Genomic DNA, 23,523 nt, shown 5'->3' with positions numbered 1-23,523 from the left:
TTTGAGACTATGAATTTAAGCAAAAGTCTCATCTTTACTGTGGCCTTTCTTTTAGGTTATATAGGTTATACCAACCTATATATATCAACCTGTATGTTACATCTTTCCATAATCATAAATATATGAGGCAAGAAAGATTCTGGGTCAGTACTGTGACAGCATGAGGAGATTTTCATCTATAATTTATTCTAAGTATCAATAATAATAGGCCATATTGTCACACCCTTCATAATTTTACATTTGGAGACCAATGGCTGTCTTAGATGCACAGAACTCTCAAAGACATAACAAAGGTTCAAATTGTACAGTGCCTGACCTTGACAAAAACTCTGCATCTTTTGAGTCACAGCACCAGTTTCAGAGAGTTTTTCACTGAATATGTCAACATAGTGATTGCAGCAGCAGATTATAAATAGCTGAACTAAAAGAGCTGCAGCTTGCTTAAACCATTTTTAGTTAAGATTATTTTTTCCTCTCTCTAATTTATTCCTTGTTCCATTACGCTTTAGAAATCCTGGGCTTGAAGCTTTAAAACTTATGATTCCTCAACATGAAAACCAACAGTTCTTAACCACATTTTAGGTGTTGTGGTTTTGCAGAGTGGAGTGGCGGCTGTATGCTTGTCCTGTTCCTTAGCAACAGAGTAAGCGGAACTCAGGAGACTTGACTGGTAGGAGCCTGAGTTGCTCACATGATGCTATCAACATCTCTTTCCACATGTCACAGCAAATGGGAGGACCAAAATTGAACACATCTTTCCAAGGAAAGGTTCTGTATATATGATTTAATATTCCACACCATACGTGTGTGTCCTGGTTTCAGTTAGAACAGAATTAATTTTCTTCCTAGTAGCTGGTGGAATGCTGTGTTTTGGCTTAGGATGAGAAGAGTGCTGATAACACCCCAATGTTTTAATTGTTGCAGAGCAGTGCTTATACCAAGCCAAGGACATCTCAGCCTTTTGCTCTGTCCTGCCAACAGGCAGGCTGGGGATGCAGCAAGAGCTGGGAGGGGACAGACCCAGGACAGGTGACCCAAACTAGCCAAAGGGGTATTCCATACCATCTGACGTCATGCTAAACAATATATAGGGGTGGCTAGCCGGGGGGAGGGGGCCGGACTGCTCGGGGTTAGGCTGGGCATCGGTCAGCAGGTGGTGAGCAATTGCATTGTGCATCACTTGTTTGTACATATTATTATTACTTTCCTATTATCACCATTGTGACATTATTATTATTATTGTTATTATTATTTTGTTATTATTATTTTCCTGTCTTATTAAACTGTCTTTATCTCAACTCACGGGCTTCACTTTCCATTTCTCTCCCCCGTCCCAGAGAGGGAGGGGGGAGGGTGAGCGAACGGCTGCGTGGTATTTAGTTGCCAGCCGGGTTAAACCACGACAGTGTGATAGCTGAATACTAATTTTTTTTGGTTAATCAATCGTCAGGGGGAAAAAAAAAAAAAATATATATATATATATATATGCTAAGCTTTCAGCTATGTCAGTTAAATCTTACAAGTTTTGCAGTGTTTCTTTAAAATTCTTGCTCACAATGAAGAATCTGACTAATTATTTCCTAGCTTTAAGGACAGAAAATTCTCATCATTTCCATTTTCCTTACAGCCTAGTTTGTGAAGTCATAGTAAATTCAGCTTTGTTTTCAAAAATTAAGTATCTTCACTAACCTTCAAGATAGTTCATACCCAGTGGAAAGGACATTTTGAATGTAATAATGTTCACTTAAACAGAACTTTAAAAACTAAACAGATATTAAGAAAAGGAATAAACTCCCTCCTCCATTTTTTTTTTTTGTTTTTGTTTTGTTTTGTTTTAGACTATATATATTTTAGATTAGATTAATCCCACCTAATTTGGGGCACACAACTGTGGCATTTTAGGAGGACATCATTCTACCCTTTATCTACACTCAATGGAGAAAATAATTCTGACTTCTCATTGCATGTCCTTCACCCCTGCAACAGTGTGGCCCCCATAGCAACAGTGGCCTGCCAAGGGCAGGGGCAAGGTCTTTCTTTTAAAATTGTAATCGGATTGGCCATGAGGTTTTGGCTCCATAAACATGGTGGGATCCCTTTTTCTCATAACAGGATTTGGAGGGTGTTAGTAGGCTCAGTCATCCTCTCAAAGGACCTTTCAATTATTTACTTTAATTAGAGAGAAACCTAACAGAACTAAGTTTTAACTAAGGTTCCTTTATTCCTTACTGTAATGTCTGAAATTAAGTTAGGACACATCTGATGATTTCTTTGAATCTGGATATGCTAAAACTGCTTTGTTAGTTCCAGGTGCAGACTCAAATGGGATGGAAGGTGATGGGGGCTAGGGGTGGGGTTAAATTTACTTCGTATCCACATTCTTTCAAGACACCAAGTGGAAAGTTGTATCCTGTTTGAATCCTCCTCTTACTAAGCAACAAGTGCTGGAGGTCTTAGGTACCATCCCAGCCACAGTTTTGACTGTCTTACTGTCACTGATACTCTCAAGCAGAGCAGAGATGTAGGTAGAGATTTAGCTAGGATAAAATGTGTGTGTATGTTTAGGTGAGTGCACGAAAGAATAAGCCTGGAGAAGAGAGAGTCCCATCCTGTGGATGAAAGTGTAAAGAAAAGTGGATCACAGAAGAAAGTCAGCAGGCATAGGATGTCCCATACAATTTGCTAAACTGGAAGATTCAATTACTAAACTAGCATATTGTGACATGTTTTCAGGAAAGACAATCCAGTTTGTTTCAGGATAACATAACCCTGAGCTGTTTCGAAGGCACAGATCAAATCATCTTCCCACCATGATCAGATCTATCCTATGTTCTTCTACATTATGGATTTCTGAGCCAAATCTAAAACCAAATTCTCATGCTCACAAATAAATACTTCCCTCTGTATCTTTGAGATGAACTATTTAGTTTCTTTTACAAACTTGAGAAGGATTCAAAGTGCATGAATGTCACTTTCTGCATATTTAGTTCAGAAAATGTAGTTTATTAACCCTTTGAACCCTTTATTCAGATAATTAATTTTACAAATTTTAACAAGCTACTCAAGACCCTTATATGATTTACTTTAAATCAGCATCATTTTAAACATCCAATATTGTGTTCCTTTTCCTCCTCCATCTTTCTAGATCTGTTTTGCTGACTTTTTTCAACTTGTTAGATTCTGAGGTAAGTGGTAAGTTTTCACAGGCCACTTGGTTTTCATGTCTGCTGCCATAAGAACAAATAGATTTTAAGAAAGCCTAAAATGTACACATACATCAGAAAATTCTTTTCCACCTCCTAGCATTAATGTTAATTTGAATAAAGTTTTGGCAAGTTTCAGGTTTTAAGTTCCTTCATGTGAAGAAATGAAGGAAACTTCAAACTGAATAAATTTACAAAACTTAAGCAATAACTATTCCCCTACTCCAAAGAGAAATATTTGCTTCTTATCAGGGAAAGCTACAGTCTTGTGAGATTAATTAAAATGAATGAGTAGAAAGAATGCAAAGCAGTCCCCTGTTTATTCATATGCTGGTGATAAGTCAATAAAAGGGAGACTAGAATAGAGCAGAACAGGATACTTTTTGCAAAATCTGGAGTTTGTGAGTACTTGAAAATGATTTCAGGCAATTAAGTTATTTAAACATTAAGATATTCTTCAGAGTTTGAATAATTTGTCTGTTTACAAACATGTAATAAAACATTTATATGATTTTCAAATGTTGGTGCGTTCAAACAAATTTCACAAAAAAAAAAAAAAAATAATCATATTGTCCTGGCTGTAGATGTAATTTTCAGAGGTGTATCTCTGTCAAAACAAATCACTATGCACTAGGTTTCCAAGTATAAATTTTTAATTTTCTCTCATACTTAGGCTTTGTAATTTTAAGGCCTAAAATCTAGTTTGATTTTTTTTTGTTGTACTTTTTTTTTTTTTTTACTACAATTAATTTAATTTAATTGTTTTTTATAATGAAGAAACTTTTGTGATCTTTGATGTTCACAAATGAACTTTGATGATTTTGTTGTTGTTGTTTGTATCAGACATTATTTAAAATATAAATCATTGTGCAGTATGATAGATCAGATAAAATAATCACAGAAATATTTCGTTAATATAGAACTTAAGAAACCCTTTTTTATAAAGGAAATATCTTATTGTTCAACGGTTTAAAACAGAAAGTGTTTTTCTCGTTATTAACTAACAATAATCCTTTGTGTTAGTTTTAATGCACCTTAATAAACCGTAACAATAAAAAGAGTTTGAAATGGGTTTTCCTTCTGCAGCTTGGTTGTCTACTCAGGCAAAAGTAATAAGTAAAAGAACAAGTGCTTTACAAACAACTCTATGATTTGATTTTGGTGCTTTGATTAAACCACAACATAAGTAAGTAAGTTTCTCCTATGTACATTCATTCTGTATTTTTAGTTGAATTAATCAACTTTTGTCTTAGTCTACTGCCTAATGTTACTGTGACCTATTTAGGAGCTGGCAGTTTTTACCACAAAGTTGTCTGCACTTACGTTGCATGTAAAATGTCTCCTCTGTTCTGTTCCCTCCACATGAGACTACTATAGGTTTAGTTAATTCAAGTTTATAAACCATTCTTATATCCTTGAATGAATTGTGTAATAGAAATGCCAAGTGGTGGTGTTCAACAGCAGAATTTAACAAGTTTTACATTATATTTTATTTTAAATAGTTTAAGTGATTTTTATTTAATTTATTTGCTAGAATAGGACAAGTTTGTATTTCATGTTCACTTCTCAATAAAATATAATTTTAAAATAAAAGTATTCATTATGTTCTCTCCAATGATTTTAGGGTTCCAGAGTACATAACTGGACTATGCCAGACAGTTCGATGCTGGAGATTTTAACTAGAAAAACATTCTACTGATATCAGGTAATACTTCAAAAGTAGTGAAATTGTATAAAGTTAATCATGTAAGAATATGAAAGTAATATATAGTGTGCTTTACTGTGATGGTTTCTCACTGGCAGGTAGCTCAGCTCCACCATACTGCTCCTTCACTCCCCTTCCTCGAAAGAACAGGGCAAAAATGTACAATGAAAAAAGCTCATGGGTTGAGATAAGGACATGGGAAATCATCCCCTAATCACCATACCAAGCAAAACAGACTCAGCATAAGAGAGGCTGTCATTGTAGTGTATTATTTACTGATAGCAGATGCTCAGTGAGAACTAAAAGCAAACCAAAACCACCTCTCTCCACCTCCAACCTCTTCTACCTCCTCCACAGTGGTGGTTTTACTCAGGTGGGCAGCCAAGTTCCACCACAGGCCTCCTCAAAAGAAAAGAGGGAGCAAATATTCCAAATATTTGGGAGATGAGTGGTTGGAGAGCTGCCAGGCAGAGAAGGACCTGGGAGTGATGGTGGATAGTCGGCTGAATATGAGCCAGCAGTGTGCTCAGGTGGCCAAGAAGGCCAACGGCATCCTGGCTTGTATCAGGAACAGTGTGACCAGCAGGGCTAGGGAGGTGATCGTCCCCCTGTACTCAGCTCTGGTGAGGCCGCACCTCGAGTACTGTGTTCAGTTTTGGGCCCCTCGCTACAAGAAGGACATGGAGATGCTTGAGCGGGTTCAGAGAAGGGCGACGAAGCTGGTGAGGGGTCTGGAGAACAAGTCCTACGAGGAGTGGCTGAGGGAGCTGGGCTTGTTCAGCCTGGAGAAGAGGAGGCTCAGGGGCGACCTTATCGCTCTCTATAGGTACCTCAAGGGAGGCTGTAGCGAGGTGGGGGTTGGTCTGTTCTCCCACGTGCCTGGTGACAGAACGAGGGGGAATGGGCTTAAGTTGAGCCAGGGGAGTTTTAGGTTAGATGTTAGGAAGAACTTCTTTACCGAAAGGGTTGTTAGACACTGGAACAGGCTGCCCAGGGAGGTGGTGGAGTCACCATCCCTGGAAGTCTTTAAAAAATGTTTAGATGTAGAGCTTAGGGATATGGTTTAGTGGGAATTGTTAGCGTTAGGTCAGAGGTTGGACTCGATGATCTTGAGGTGTCTTCCAACCTAGAAATTCCGTGATTCTGTGATTCTGTGATATTACACAGATCTCAAAGTTTAAAATAAGGACAAGGAGATCACTCAACAATTACCATGATGGGCAAAACAGACTCAGAGTAAGGAGACAGTAAGATTTATTGCCTATTACTAACAAGCCAGAGAAGTGAGAAAACAAAGGAAAGAAACCAAAAATGCCTTCCCCCCCATCCACCCTCTTCCACCTCCTCCCCACAAGTGGCGCAGGGAAATGGGGGAATGGGGGCTGCGGTCAGTCCATAGCACTTCATCTCCACCTCTCCTTTTTGGCCACTCTTTTCCCCTGCTCCACGTGGGGTCCCTCCCACAGGATGCCATTCTTCCCAAACCGATCCTGCATGGGCTTCCCACAGCCAGCAGCTCTTCAAGAACTGCTCCAGATGTGGGTCCATACCACAGGGTCCATCCATCAGGAGCAAACTTCTCCAACCCGGGTCCCCCACGGATGGCAGCTCTCAGTAGGTCACCTGCTCCTGAATGGTCTTAGACGGGTTAGACCATGTAAGAAAGATTGCTAATGATGCCATTGTGAATTTTCAATGTTAAAAAAATGGGTGAATTTTATCTTCATACAATGCTGTGATTTTTATACCTACGTGAGATAATGCTGGGATGGTACAAGTTTGAATGAAAAATTGAATTAGATTTCATATCAATGTGTTCTAATGTATATGGAATGAATAACAGGTTTGTGTTTTTTTTTGTTTTGTTTTGGTTTGGTTTTAATTACAGTAAACACACACAATAACAGATGTAAAGACTAAGCAAGAAAAAAAAAAAAGGTTTATTTTCTATGTGACTGAAAATATGAGGTTCTCTTTTCAGGAGGTGTTTACATAGTAGTATTTATCTTGCATTTGTCTCCTTTGTTCCCTTGCAATACTCCAAAAGCAGTTCATTAGGCATGCTCAGATATGACTCTCATCAAATTATAAAATTGGCATAATGAGCTTTGAACTTTAACCTCCAAGAAAAAAAAAATACTATTTGCCTAAAACATGAGAAAGTAAATGAACCAAATCTATATTTTTTAAAGCTGATTATTATTTATTATTGTTGCTATCTTTTGTTATTTCTATTACTAGTACTGATACTGTTGTTATGGACTTAATGCTTAAGCACTGGAAAAGTAGAACAATCATCTGCTGAATGGAGTATTTCTGAAATACTTCACAGAGTAAGAAATATTTCAAAGTCTGTGTGTGTGTTGGGGATGGGGGGTCATGATAACATTGTTTACTAAGAAGACATTTGAGAGGCCTTTTTAGCATATCAAAAATTCTCTTGACTATATGTCAGACATGGAAAATGGTTTCCAAAGCAATTTCCTCTAGATATAGCTAATGTGTCCATGAAAAGTACAAACACTTACTTACAAACTTACAAACACCTACTGTTTCTTTAAAGTCAATGAAGAGAAATTGATACTTTCAGAGAGTGATTCTTTTCATCAGTCCCTGATGAGTGTAGTATAAATTTTTATCTGGCTACATTATTTGAACTGAAAAGTCGTTATTGCCTTCCACTGTATATAAGGGAACATCTATATTCAGTTCAGTAGAGGTTTATCCTTGTAGACATACAAAATATGTCCTTTGCCTATACATAAATATTTAGTGTCATTTTAGATGTCTTGACGTATCTCATCTAACCTCTGGCTGCTGTTTCAAAGAGAAGCTACTTTTATGCATATTCTATCCTATATCTGTCAGATCTGATTAGATATCATACCTATACTGTTCCCTAAATCCCTCCTGTTTAAGCAGTTTAAATCCACCAATATGAAGAAAAATTCATTCCTAAGGTGTGATAGAGCTTGTAACACTGCTGCCTGCAGTGTGTCTGTGTTCAGATGAACTGAAATCTAAGAAGAGATCATACTCAGTAAAACTGGTGAATATAATCAATCTGGAGAGTTATTTAGTAGACAGAACTAAATCAGCTATGCTGATTACCTCTCTGTGGACTAAAATTATGACTGTTATGGTGGACACCTGTACTTAGTACCTCAATTTAAGATGAGCTGAATCTTACTCTTAAAGCTTTATGACATGAATCCCTTCTTTCCTCTTAATTTTTGCAAATTCAGTCAGGAGGGTATGTTGTGGAAGAGCTGAGTTTACTCATAACTTTTATTGTGTTCTCTACTTTTTGACATAAGAAACTCTAAAGTCTGACGGTAGTCCCTGGGAACCTCTGCATAATTCTTGTCTTCCTCCTTGACATTTATATCTGAATCTTCCATTTCAGTTTTGCATTCAGATTCAGATACGAGAGAGACATAGCTTCTTGAAAGCGTTTACCTTTTTGAACTATAGAAAGAAACTGCAACAACTAAATTTCTGATTTAGACACCATTGTGATGTCTAAACTGGGGAGAATTTGAGCTTCAGTTTTCAAAGCAACATAATTATTGAACTGCTGAACAGCTAAGTGTGTTTTATTTAGTTTAGTGATGTCATGGTTCCACTCGAGTGGGCAGCCGAGCTCCACCACACCTGCTCTCTCACTCCCCTCCTCAAAGAGGAACAGGGAGAAAATACGATGAAAAGGGCTCAAAGGTTGAGAGAAGGACAAGAAGATCACGCAGTGATTATTGTAACGGGCGAAACAGACTCAGCACAGGGAGATAGTAAAATTTAATGCTTATTACTAGCAAGCTAGAGAAGTGAGAAACAAAGGAAAGAAACCAAAAGCACCTTCCCCCCCACCCACCCTCTTCTACCTCCTCCCCCCAAGCGGCACACGGGAACGGGGCAATGAGGGTTATGGTCAATCTAGAGCTCTTCTTCTCTGCTGCTTCTTCTTGATCACTCTTGTCCCTTGTGCTGTGGGATCCCTCCCACAGGATGCAGTCCTTGATGAACTGATCCGGCATGGGCTTCCCACAGGCAGCAGCTCTTCCAGAACTGCTCCAGATATGGGTCCGTACCATGGGGTCCGTCCCTCAGGAGAAAACTACTCCAACCTGGGTCCCCCACGGGCAGCAGCTCCTGCCAGGTCACCTGCTCCTGCGTGGTCTCCTCTCCACGGGCTACAGGTCTGTCCCGGAATCTGCTCCAGCAGGGGTCTTCCACAGGCCGCAACCTCCGTCGGTGCAGGGCCAACTGCTCCACCGTGGTCTCCTCCACGGGCTGCAGCATGGAACCCTGCTCCACTGTGGTACTCCATGGGCTGCAGGGGGGCATCCTGCTTCACCATGGTCCTCACCAAAGACCACAGGGGACTGCTCCGGCACCTGGAGCACTTCTCCCCCTCCTTCTTCATTGACCTTGGCGCCTGCAAGGCTGTTCCTCACTCTTCTCACTCTCCCAGCTGCTGTGTGGCGCAGCATTTTTTTTTTCCCTTTTTAAATATACTCTCACAGAGGCACAAAACAACATCGCTTATTGGCTCAGCTCTGGTCAGCAGTGGGGCCCTTCCCAAACATGGGGCAGCTTCTAGATCCTTCTCACAGAAACCACCCCTATGGCCCCCTGCTACCAAAGCCTTGCCACGTAAACCCACTACAGGTGAATATGTGTTGCATCAGCCAAGAGTAATGTCACCTAATGTCTTTATTGTAGTTTAAGAAAATTCTAAAGTTCTCACTCTATTGTCTGTATCCGAGTGTTTGTTGTAATATTTAATAAATTCATCAATCTAGTTATTTACCTAATCCAGACAATGTACTGAACCACCTTGATTACAGGTGGACAAACAGCATACATCTGTATAAGCAGCTATCTATTCTGCCTGTTTCCTCCTTGTGACAGCAATCATACAGTGGTACCACATCTCATTATCTTTAATCACATCTGTTGACACATACATTTCCAAAACAAACAAACAAACAAACAAACAAAAAACTTCAATATGAGACTTAGATTATATTATAGCAGGTGCTTGGAAAAACACTGAGAGAAAACAGTGTCAAACCTATGCAACATGAACACACAGCTTTCTGTTGCTTTGAGAAAAGGCAATTTAATGGCAGAGCAAGAGCATGAGGGGAACATATTAAAGAAGAAATAAGTACAAGGAAAAAGAAGAAATAAGTACAAAGAAGATAAAAGAAGAAATAAGTACAAAACACAAAGTAATACAGGCAACACCAAAAAATAAACAAATGACCATATGCGCTTTTTTACCATCTGGCCAAGAGCAAGATACATGATAATTTTACATGTGGGATATTGGCAAAATGAAGAATGCACATAGTATTTCAGGCAGTAAGCAGAAAATACAGTTGTATTGTTCAGGGCAACGATGTTGTTAAGAGATCTATAAAAAGAAAAAAAAAAAAATGTAAATCTTACTGCTACCTGCAATCATACAGGTAGAGGCTGACTGATTTACTCTAAATATTTTCTGAGCCTCTTAAAATATAGAAATATGTTGGTATTATTTCTTTTTCTTCATACACAACAGGCTGGTGAAAAGTGTATTGCAAATATATTTAAAAATATGTATTATACTACTTCACAGCATATATTATTTGATTAGTTGTTTGGAAAAGGACTACTCAACTGATTTATATACAAATAAATATAATCTATTTTGCATTACAGTATAATTTAAATTTAAAATAAAATTAAATATAAAATAAGGTGTGAATATAATATAGTAAAAAATGATGATAATATTATGCTTGTCAAAAAATAATTTTGTAAATGAGAGCAAGACTAGAAAAATTGCTTGGGTTTGAAGAACTAGGTTCTAATTAGTTCGAAATAATTGGATCTAAATTTAAAATTTTGGACTGTTTTCTTTTGTGTCTGGGGGTGGGAGAGGAGAGGAGGAACCAAACCAGAAAAAAAAAAATAAAAAAAATTGCTTCTGGACCTGCTGCCCAGAGCAGAATCAAGATCCTTGTCTTGTCAGTGTCCAGAATAAGAAGCATAACCCTGAACAGAAACACAGACAAGTTGGCTTTGAACTCATTTTAGCTTTATATCTCTACAGTCTGGGTTACCACATGCAACATTCTCCAATGACATTGGTAGACGTCATTTACCATATTGACTATATCCCCCTTCACTGTTGTCTTCATTCAGTTACAGAGAATTTAATACTAGAGAAATCCAAAAATATCCTCCTGGCTTTCATCTGCTGTTTCAGAAGGAAATAGACTTTTATAGTTTTGATGTAATATCTGCCAACTGTGTGAAGATGAGTTAGGTAATTTGCAAACTCAAATTCCACACTGTGGTTTTAACAGAACTCATATAGTACCTACTAAATTGGGTAATGCAAGTGAAATACACCACATCTGAGTGCCTCAACATTATTTTATTTTTTATTTTTTAGAGAATACTTTCTATTGTGCTTAGATACAAACATTTCTATGTTTTCAAAATTTTATGAATTAATTTTATATTTTCTGTGTGACTGAGGTGATATGTAGCAGCTGTGTAAAATTTTTAGAGTGAAAATTTGGATTATTCATGGTTTAGGACCATACAATTAAATATTTTTTTTTTTGCTTTTATAAAACCATTTCATTCTATACATACTTTAAAATATACGCTAGGAAAGGATGCAGGACATGCAAATGTGAGGACGTTCATTTGTATTGTAAATTAAAATATGCAACAGGTTGTTATTTGACCTATTAGGTAAAAGAACTGTAAGAAGATTCTACCAGTTATTCTTCATCTAAGAAGGTGAGTTTGACATTGGTGGAATGCTAGCTGAAGCTCTCAAAGTATGAGAGCTCAAGACTTGAAGCACAGACAATATAGAAAAATCAAAAGCAAGGCTCAGACAGGAGAAACACTGTCGTTCACAGAATCAGGCATCTGGGAAGATCATGTCCTGTGGCAAAAATTTAGCACCTGTCCTCACAGCTGAAAATTTCAGATGAAGTAAAGACCTGCCCAACAGCTTCTGCTCAGCATGACCAAACCAGCAGGAAGAAAAAGCTGTGCATGTGAGTAGAGGGATCTCCCCTCTATTAAACAGTGCCTGTAACTGAGGCACCCATAAGTAGACATAACACTCGGTCTCAGGAAGCTTGCCAGTTGCATGGAGATAAGGTCCAGGATGTCATGGAGATGCCAAGACTCATCAGGCACAGAATTCCTACTTCTTTTCAACAGAGGCACCAATGATACTATGAAATGTGACTTCAGAAAATAAATAAATAAATATGTATATATATCAAGCAGGACTGCAGAACTCTGGAGGTTAAAATAAAAGGACTCAGGTACTGAGGTACTTAGGTTATTGTCTGCTTCATCCTGAAAGTCCAAAGGAAGAGTGTAGAGGGAAACAAATGTATCAGATCAACACTTTGCTACATGACTCATGTCACCAGCCAGGTTTCAGCTGGAATCGCCACAAAGCACTAAATGAATGTTGTGGGCTACTGAGGAGAGATGGGATCCACTAATCAAAAAGGGGAAAAAGATATTTTTGCTTAAAGGCTTTCTAATATTATAAAGCATCTTTTAAAGCAAGCTTCACATGGAGATACGTCCAAAGCAAGGACCCAGGTAATAATGTAAAAATGCATTGTGAACAGACTGTAGAAATGAGTTGACAGGAACCCCGTGTGGTTCAAAAAAGGGAAGTTCAAAAAAGGCTGGGAGAGCTTGGACTCTGTAGTCTAGAGAAGAGGAGGCTTGGGGTGGAGGGTGGAGGGGTCAGGGGAGGGGTTCTTATTAATGTTAATAAGGAAGAATGCAAAGAAGATGGAGCCAGGCTCCTTTCATTGGTGCCCAGTGCTGGGACACGAGGAAATGGACATAAATTGAGACACAAGAGAACATCAGGAAGCATATTTTTACAGTATGGGTGACAAAGCCCTTGCACAAGTTGTTTGGAGAGGTTGGGGAGTCTTTTTCCTGGGAGATATTCAAAAGCTGTTTGAACATGGTGCTCCAGGTGACCCTGTTTGATCAGGGTGGTTGGAACAGATGACCTCCAGAGGGTCCTTCCAACCTCAACTATTCTGTAATTCTGAGAACAGGGCAGTGGGGAGGTTTTCACTCCCCCTTGTAGAAGAGTACAGATATCAAATAATTTCAGGTGTTTATACACCAGTTTCTACAGTCTGAAAAATTCTATGCTGTGCTGATTTTCATAGGGATAGAGTTAATTTTCTTCATAATAATTTACATGTTTTGAATTTATGGTTAAAATAGTCTTGATAATACATCACTTTTTAAGCTGTTGCTGAGCAGTCCTTACACAGGGTCAAGATCTTTTCTGCTTCTCACACTGCCCTGGTAGTGAATAATCTGTGGGGGAGCACAGCCAAGATAGCTAACCCAAGCTGACCAAAGGGATGTCCTATACCACTTGATGTCATGCTGAGCAATAAAAACTGGGGAGGGGAGAAGTTTGCCAAGACTTTTGTTGCTCAAGGAGTGGCTGAGCAGCAGTCAGCTGGTAGTAAGCAATTGTGTTTTGTATCATTTGGTGTTTCTTTGCTTTGTTTCCTTTTTTTACTTATAAACTGTCTTTGTCTCAGCCCACAAGTTTTCTAACTGTTGCCCTTATTCTCTTCCACCATTCTGCTGAAGGGGAGGAGGGGGAGGGAGTGAGCAACTGACTGTGTGGCACTTAACTCCCTACAGGAATTAAACCACAACATACATGTATGCACAGTCAAAAAGTTGTGATATCATTGAACTCCTAAAATTAAGTGGGCTAGATCACATGACAAGAGAATGGCAGTGGATAATTTCAAACTATTCCAGAGAAACAACAATTGAGAGGAGTAGGGGTTACACTCTATAACCTCTGAGTAGGAAAAATAATAATAATAATAATAATAATAATAATAATAATAATAATAATAATAATAATAATAAAATAGATATAGATATTATATACATGTATATATAGATAGATATGGAGAAAAGGACAGGTCTGTATAATGATTTTGGGTAAAAATTAGAGGTATCATCTTGTGGGACCTTACAGTTGATGTCTGCTACAGACTACCTGATCAGGTAAAAGAGGTGGACAGCTTAAACAAACCTCAGTTCTACAGACCCTAGTTCTCCTGGGTGACTTCAGTTGCCCTGATACTTTCTGAGAAATTAACACTGCAGTGCACTGGCAAAAACAGCAAATTTCTGGAGTGTTTCAGGGAAGACTTCATAATGGTGTAATTGGGTGTGCAAGTTAATGTCGGTGTTCTTCTGAATCTACTGCTCACAAATATGGAAGTCTTGGCAGATATCACCCTAGATAGCAACCTAGGCTGTAGTGATAATAGATTGGAAGAGTTTAAGATCCTAAGGCACGTAAGACGAATAGCAAAATAAAATCCTTGATCTTCAGAAGAGCAGATTTCAACTTGCTCAGAGAACTGTTAGGAGGCATCCCATGGGAATCTGCCTTGGAGGGTGAAGGAACTTAAGAGTGCTGAATAGATATTGAAATTCAGTCTTCTCAAAGCATAAAAGTGGTCCATTCCCCTAAGTAAGAAGCCAGAACAACAAGAAAACAGCCTAGTTAAAGAGTGAGCTCAATATGAAACAAACAAACTAAAGCCAGAAGCATCTGAGACAGTAAAAGGGACAGACTCCAAAAACAGAATACAGAAATACTGCTCTCGTGCAAAATGTTAGGCAATGGAATTATAACCTTATCTTGTCAAACACAAAGGAGCTCAGAGGAATGATAACAGATAGAGGAACTCCAATAACCTGATCAGGCAAAACGAAGAAAACTACCTTACCTCTTCCCAGGGCTGTCACAGGATGATCAGTTTCAGGGGACAAGGATGACACCCACCACCATAAATCAGTACAAGAAGGGCTCTGGATCACCTTACGGACTGAAGGGGATTACTAACTATAGATGTATAAGGCTGTGGAAATAATTCATTGAAGCCTTTCAATTCTTAAAGGGGATATAAATAATAAGAAGAGCAACTCTGGCAGATAATGACAGGAAAAGAGGGAGTGGTTTTAAGCTAAAAGAGGTGAGGTTAGAGGCTAGGAGGAAATTCTTCACTCAGAGGTTGGCTAGGCACTGGAATAGGTTGCCCAGACAGGTTGTGGGTGTCCCATCCTTGAAGACGTTCAAGACTGGGTTGGATGAGGCCCAGGGAAAGCTGATCTAGTGGGTACAATCCCTGCCTTATTTTTTTTCTGGGCGGGATCATTTTCTGTTCTGTGTGCCTATATGTATATGGAATTCCAGAAACTGGAGTGGAGACCACAGGTCTTAGGTGCCTGTGTGTCTGGGTTGCCAGCAACTGAAGGGATCCATATCGTGTGGGTACATATGTCAGTTTGTAATCAGTTTGGCATCAAGCCAGACTAGCTGGAAAGTAATTCTACCATAAGCAGATAAGGAAACAAGTATTGAGCCATGAGTGTTTCTTAGATACTGGAGAGATCAGAGCTTTTGGAGAACTGGATGAAATAAGGGATTCCAAGTAAAATGCTGGAGAGACCATGAGGCCTGAAGATCAGCTGCAGGTAAACCATGTCTGGACCACTTAACAGAGAGATCCTCTTGTATGTGAATTTCTCCTGGTATAAGGAGACTGGGAAAGCAAGGAAGAAATGCTGTGCATATACTGAAAGACAAAAAAAAAAAAAAAAAAAGAAAGGAAAATCCATGAGACTGGAGCAGGTCCTCACAGAAGCTGTTTCCAGAGACAAGTTCCCAACAAGGGCTACTGAAGACCATTTAACATATAAAGAAAGATTTAAAGAATCAGATTTGTTCATTGTAGAGATCAGAAGTTCTTGGAAGATCTGATCACAGCCTTCCATTACCTAAAATACAGAGAAAATGGATGTACATAGACAGCACAAGAAGCAATAAATCATTTCACAGAAAATGCCATCTAGATCCCTACCTATCTCCATCTCCATCATCTCCATCATCTCCATCTCCATCTTTCTCTTTCTCTCTCCCCGTCTCCCTCACTTATATCAATATCAATATTGATATATAAATACATGTAAATTGAGAAAAAATAAATGTTGGGATAGGATGCCTGGAGCACCCTCACTGAAAATTTTCAAGACTTCTCTTGATGGATAAGACATCAAAGGACCGATTTTCAATGGAAGATTAGGTTAGTGGATGTTCCTTTTTCATGGAAGTTCCTTTCAAAACTGAATTTTGTTCAATTTTGTGATTTTTGTAATTCTGTTGAAGCAACGAAAGGTAATGAGATAAGCCATCCATCTTTTCCTTCTCATATCTCTAAATCTAGCATTCAACCCCCATAAGCATTCTATATCATGCTCTACCATTCTGAGATGTTTCCTTCTCATTCTTTAAGACTGCTGCTTCTGAAATTGCTATTTTAAAACTAAGTTCTTTGTAGCCTATAAAAAGTCTCAAGTTCTTCCTCTTTAAAAAAAATTGATCAAACATGCATTACATTTCATATTGTGAATGTCCCTTGTGAGTATCATTACATGTCACTAGCAGGGATGAAACCTAGGGCATTTAGTGTTGAATGTGCAATAATTTTCACTTAAACTTTATCTACTTAAATTGTAGCAGAATCTTATATAATTTTCTCTAGAAATTTGGATCTTCTCTAGGCCAATTTCTCAACTAAAGATGCTGTGTTATGCTCACCAAGCAGCATATCAAACTTGAAATTTACTAAAATATCACTTATTCTATTTTATTCTTTAATAGTAGTTCAGGTATGGAGTACACAGTGTTATATACTGTTTTTATTATTTTTATTTATGTATTTGTGTGTTTTCCAGGGTACAAATTTCAACTTTCTGGTAAATGGGTTTTCTACAATAACTGCAGGTACTAGTAGTTTTCATCCTTGCCTACAACATGAGTCCCATAACATAATGTAAATCAGAGAAAATAGAAGACTAAAAATGGATTCAAAAGAAGAACAAAACTGAAGGCATAAATGAATTCTGCAATACTAACGAAGTACTGTAAAGATTTTATTGTCACTTCTGTGTGTTAATGTTACTATGGGAACTTCAGCTTTTGCAATAGACAAGATTCATCTTTAAAAAGTGCTCAGTGAAAAATGAAAAAAAAAAAAAAAAAAAAAGATAAAAATGGATTGTGATTCTTTTTTTCCTTAAAAAGTAAAAATAATAATTTCCATTTTGAGTCATCTGGCAGATTGTGCAAAAAATAATGTAGAGAAACAAAACAAAGAAATAATTTCTGTTCCTCTAAGTTATGTGGGATTCATTTTCAAAAAAAAGCAAGACATAGACATTATGTGAACTTCACTTCAATAGTTAAAAGATTTTAAATGATATGATAGGCATATTCCTATCAAGGATCAATTAACGATATAAAAGAAAGTCTGCAGAATCTCAATTTAAAGTTAGAAAATGTGTCATTTTTGAGAATAGTTTTCTTTCCCTCAACCTAAATGGAAGTCAGCAAAATTTGAAATGTTATTCAACAACATATATCAGAATATTATTAACTCACATTTTCCCTAACCCAATTCCTGGATATTTGGTCTCTAATAAATAAATAAATATATATATTCTCTATAAATATATATATATATGTTTTAATTTACAATGCTTTATGCATTGTATGCTGAGTATTCTTGAAGATGGGATCTCAGTTATGCACCATGAAAGCTGAGCTTAACATGCCTCAAAGTAACAACTCTTTCCACTCTTACTCCCACTAAGTACAGATTTTTCTCTCCAAATCCTACAGTGACAAGGACCAATGGATAAACTTGTCCCTGATTCTGATAAGATTTGGCAGACTGGCTGCAGGAGCATTTTCTTAATACTGTTCTCCTCACTTCCTAACTAGATGGACATCACAACATTTTTGAAAATTACAGGACAGTCAGAATCTGTCCATAACTGCTTTAAATTGTGCTTTATTATTTATAGAGTGGTTTCTTAGTAATTTCTGAGCAACTCCCTCCTTGAAAGTTGGTATTTTTAGAGACTGTCTTCTCTAGAGCTCCTGCCAGTAACATTTTCTCTAGCCAGTTCAGAGGATGAAACATTAACGTCAGTTTTCTTTTCTCATTTCTAAGTTTCTCTTCTCACTCAGAGTTCACAGCCCAGATACTTCTAGTTTTTATCTAGTATCTGATACTTTCATGTTGGTAGCATAGTCTTACACATCACTGGACTGACATACATCCTGTTATGAACTGACTATGATTCTGAGTTTGGTTTAACGATACAGCATCTACCAAAACCTTCAATGAGCAATTGCTATTACAAAGTAACATACTGTACTTACTGCCAGAAACAGAGAGATAATTTTCTGGCAGATTTGAAAAGCTATGAGAGAGAAAAATACAAAGGCCTGGTATATCTGCACATTTTCTTCTTTAAGTGTTCGTGTACAGTTTAACATCTACATGAATCTTTCAGTGTCTCCGAGAGAAGAGTTAGAGTAAATTCTTCAATTCACTTCCTTTTTTTTTTTTTTTTAACTAGAATAACACATTAGAGATATTTTGTGAAAGAAAACAGTTCCACCTGCAGTTTGTATGAGAATTATTATCTTACCAAATTAAATGTATTCTCCAAACACTTTCTTCTTTAGTACAATAAAATTGCTGCCTCTGTAACTGTCTTGTGCAGAACTGAATTTCACATTTGTTACTGTTGGAATCTCATTGATAAAGTAGTGGTTGTCTTTAAAACTTGCTATATTTATGCTATAAAGCTGTCTTTTCATAGTATTTACAGAAATTATTAATTTAGAATTCCAAACTCAAATCAGTGGAAATGCTTATTTTCTTGTAAGAAAGGTTTGAACAGAGACATGTTTCACAGGCACTTTATAAACTATTTATAACTCTCTGACCTCAGAAAGAATACTGAGGACTTTCTCATGTATAAGCAATTGTGAAATGGAAAGGGAATATTTCCTCAAGGAGGTTTCTAGAAGGAGACACCTGTAGTTGTAACACATGTTTTGAAATGGTTGTATAGATCAAATGACACAATGTCAATCTTTCATTGTAAATATCTTCTAAAAATGAGTAATATATTTTACAGGATTACATCTACAGGTTTACACTAGAGTCTTTAAGTTATACAAAAATAAAATGATTTTTAAATTGATTTTTTTTTTTAATATTTATTCAATATGAAGCTATTTATTTTCCTTCATGCTATAGATGATATTTATATTTTTCTTTGTTGACTTTATTTCATTCCATACATAAAGCTTATGTACATACATAAACCTTATTAAACAGCAGGTATATAGTATTTGCTAATAGCCAGTCCCATTTGGGCTTTTACAATAACCAAATCTTTGCTACAGTGTATTACTGGTCTGCCTGTAATGATGAGTTTCAAATGGAAATGCTATGGTAGGGTTACTTAAGGACAGGGGTTTTATATAGTCTTTTATATAACCTGAACACTATCCTGCATTTAAAGAGTTTCCATGAACCTAATTAAGTCAACTTTGTAGGATTCAAAGGGAAAATACAAGTCAGAAATATTAAATACATAGCTGTCATTGGTATTGGTATGTCTTGACTGAAGGAGTAATCCCATCATGCTCAATGGTTTTTACATGTCTGTCCATGTATAGAGCTGGTGCCCCTAACAGGAAACTATTACAAAAATAGTATTTATGCTTTATTGCAATCAAAAATAATAATCTGTCTTTTTATCCAGGAAGTTTATAATAAATATTAGCATGAGAATCTGCAGTTTGTATAGATTGAACTGTAATATTCTAATTATATATAATCACAAAGCAAGGAACAAGACAGCTAACTACATAATGAAATTCAATAGGCTTTAATATCACTTGTCAGATAAATATATGCATATATAAATACATACATATATATATACTTTTTTTTTTTTTTTTCCAGTGCAAGAATATGTATATAAATCCAGAACACTTTAGGTGTTTTGAGAGAGGAGGAAGTGTAACTCATTGTTTTTACATACTATGCTTAGACCATGCACTTGAAGTTCTCTCATAAGGTAGTTTTCAACTGAATAATTAAGTCAAAGAGAGAGGCTAATAAAAGTTTTCTTTTCTCCAATTAATGTGTAAGAAAGTAAGAATTGTGCTCTATAAGACACACACTGCTGTTGACTAGAATTAGGCATGATTATGTCCCAAACATTTCTTTCTTTTCTTTCTAAATCACACTCTTGCCTATGAAATAAATAAATAATGTATATAAATAAATAAATAAATGAATGAATGAATAATGCATAAATAAATAAATAAATGAACAAACAAACAATTCTAATGCAAAATATAGTCATACATTTCAGAAAAGTATTCTGATTGGAACAGTTCTAAGAAAATCACAGTTATACACATCAAGCTTTTAAACTTACCTCATCATGACAAATCAGAAGTGAGGTTCAGACATCTTCTATATAAATAGACTAGTGTACACTCCCAGTGGGGAGACAGAAAGAGAGAATGAGAATGAGAGAGGTCTGATCTTCTGCACAATATGAAGAAAGCAAGATGGTAGGAAAAAAAATATGCAAAAATTGAAAACAGTAGGCCATAAGGAGAAGAACTCATTGAACGAATTACTACTAAAAAATATTCACAAACTGAAAATATATATATACATATATAATTAATTAATCATGTTTGGAAGAAAAAAAAATATTGCAAATTAATGTTACATGGATATGTAGATATTCAGTGTAGATTTGTCCTGATCTTTTATTTGTCTAATGTAAGTGACTGAAAAATAAATTATGAAAAAAGCTGTAGTCTGCTATTACACAAGAGAAGTATCTTTTGGTGTCGCTTTTGGTAAAGGTTTTAATCTAAAGGTTTCTGTAGCATGTGTAACTCATCTAATCATCTTGGTGTTCATGACAGTAAGTTGTCATACAAGTAGCATTTTCAACACACACTTTCTTTGAAGCCACTTAGCTAGCACAATGTAAAAATTATTCAGTATTCCAAAAATAGTATGTGCCCATTTCTAGAATTTCATTGTTGAGACAAACATTTTATATATATTTTTTTTTGGTTTAGGAAATCCCAGATTAACTGCAGATCCATTTCTCACTTTTTTCATTTTGAAGTGAGCTCTAATGTTAGCCTATATTGTTACAGTTAGGAAGCAAGAGTACAGATTGAAGAAATAGAACCATATTCAGAAGTCAATTAATTATACATTTCAATGTATTTTACAGTTTTCATATTGTGTGAATATTTACTGAATGACTGCCCAGTATAAAACATCAAGGACCGATGATATAATTTTCTAGTGTTTAAAATACTGGCTTTTGATGATGATGATGATGATGATGATGATGATGATGATGATGATGATGATGATGATAACATAACCTATCAAACAAATATTTTAATTCTTGCTAAATATTGACATTCTTTTGTTTGCCCTAGAAGAACATGAAATATAAAAGAAAGAAAAAAAAAAGTTTAGAATATGATGTATATGTGAATAAATGTTTTTTCATTCAAATCCTTCTCTCCATTAAACCCTATTAATTTCAATGGAATAAAATAATAAAGCAGAGGGAATAGAAGGAATGCTGAATGGTGAAGTGGTTAAGGAATGGAAGATATGACTTCTACCATGATCTAGAGTCTAAGCTACTGTACAATGCTGTTAAGAATTATAGGTTATTGTAATTCCTTCCAAACATTATATAAAAAATAATGTAATGAAATAGTTTTTCTGACCCTTTGTAAATCCTACGATATTATAAAAAGCCTAGACAAATAAGTCTTTTAACATTGCTTTTTACACATTTTCAAAACAGGGCAGGAGGAAGGAATTTTGTGATGTATTCATTGAATCTCTTCTGCAGTAGATTTTGCTGAAACTGTACATACTTAAAAGAGGTTATTTTTTGGATTTTTTGGTAAAGACTAAAATCATTAACCACATTAACATTCCATGCTGCTCTAAGATAGAGCAGATGTTTATATGTATGCTTCATTGCATTGTGAACAATGTAACAAATGCAATTGCCTTTCATGTCATGGAAATACTTGTTATACACAAATCTAAACATACAACGTTTCCCCAGATTTTACAAGAACAGTCTGCTTCATAGGTGATATATATATATATATATATCTATATACACAAATCTAAACATACAACGTTTCCCCAGATTTTACAAGAACAGTCTGCTTCATAGGTGATATATATATATATATATATATATATATGTATATATATATTAATTTCCCACACATTGCATCACTGTTCCATCTATAGCTATTTTGCTACATTCATCCTTATAACCTACTATTTTCTGATGACAATTAGGTGCCTAGAAAAGTAAATGTACAGGCTTTAAGGTGATTCTTACAGCTTCATTTACTCAAAGGTAAAAAAAATTGCTTTGTACTATATTTTTCCTTCATTAGATCAGATTAATATTTTTTCTTAGTAAGCAGAAAGAAGTAATTTCAATTCATCACAGTGTAAAGCAGACTCAGCATTCAGATCAGATGAACAATGATGATGTCCTGGTTTCAGTTAGGACAGAGTTAATTTTCTTCCTAGTAGCTGGTAGGGTGCTATGTTTTGGCTTAGGATGAGAAGAGCGCTGATAACGTGCTGATGTTTAAATTGTTGCAGAGCAGTGCTTACACCAAGCCAAGGACATTTCAGCTTCTCACTCTGTCCTGCCAACAGGCAGGCTGGGGGTGCAGCAAGAGCTGGGAGGGGACAGACTCAGAACAGCTGACCCAAAAAGGCCTAAGGGGTATTCCATACCATCTGATGTCATGCTCAAAAATATACAGGGGTGGCTAGCTGGGTGGGAGTGCTGGACTGCTTGGGGTTAGGCTGGGTCAGTGGGTGGTGAGCAACTATATTGTGCATCACTTGTTTTGTACACATTATTAGTAGTAGTACTATTATCACCATTATTGATTTTATTATTATTATTATTTGTTATTGTTATTATTATTTATCTGTCTTAATAAACTGTCTTTATCTCAACTCACAGGCTTCACTTTCTCGTTTCTCTCCCACATCCCAGAAAGGGAGGGGGGAGGGTGAGCAAACTGCTGTGTGGTGTTTAGCTGCCGACCGGGTTAAACCACAACAGATGATAACTAAAAAGTGCCTTTTTTCTGAAAAGAACTCAGAAGCAACTATATATAAAGTAGATGTATAGATGTGTGTAGATGTATATGTGTTATCTTCTGCTTTTGAGTCTTACTCTATTATTAGACTTCTGGAACAAGCAAGCAAACAAACAAATCTCTATCTATCTATCTATCTATCTATCTATCTATCTAATCGATTTTAAAAAAATGGTTTTATAAAAACCTTACTTTCACCCCTCCTTCATTTGAGACAAAGAATGCATTCAAAAATGTTAAAGAAATTAGTATTCAGTTATGCTCTCAAAATTAAAGCAAAAACAAGACAGAAGCACAGATTTACTTTTACAATAGGTAAGATTTAGCTTTGGAATAAGATCTGCAGCCTATAATATAATACTCCATCAAAATGGAAACACTTTTGGAAGGCAAGAGTAACGTACTAATCTGACAAATCAACACAGCATGGATTGTACTTC

This window comes from Netta rufina (assembly GCF_964035555.1).
Source record: "Netta rufina genome assembly, chromosome: 1".
Lineage (NCBI taxonomy): Eukaryota > Metazoa > Chordata > Aves > Anseriformes > Anatidae > Netta > Netta rufina.
This window is presented reverse-complemented; position numbering follows the sequence as displayed.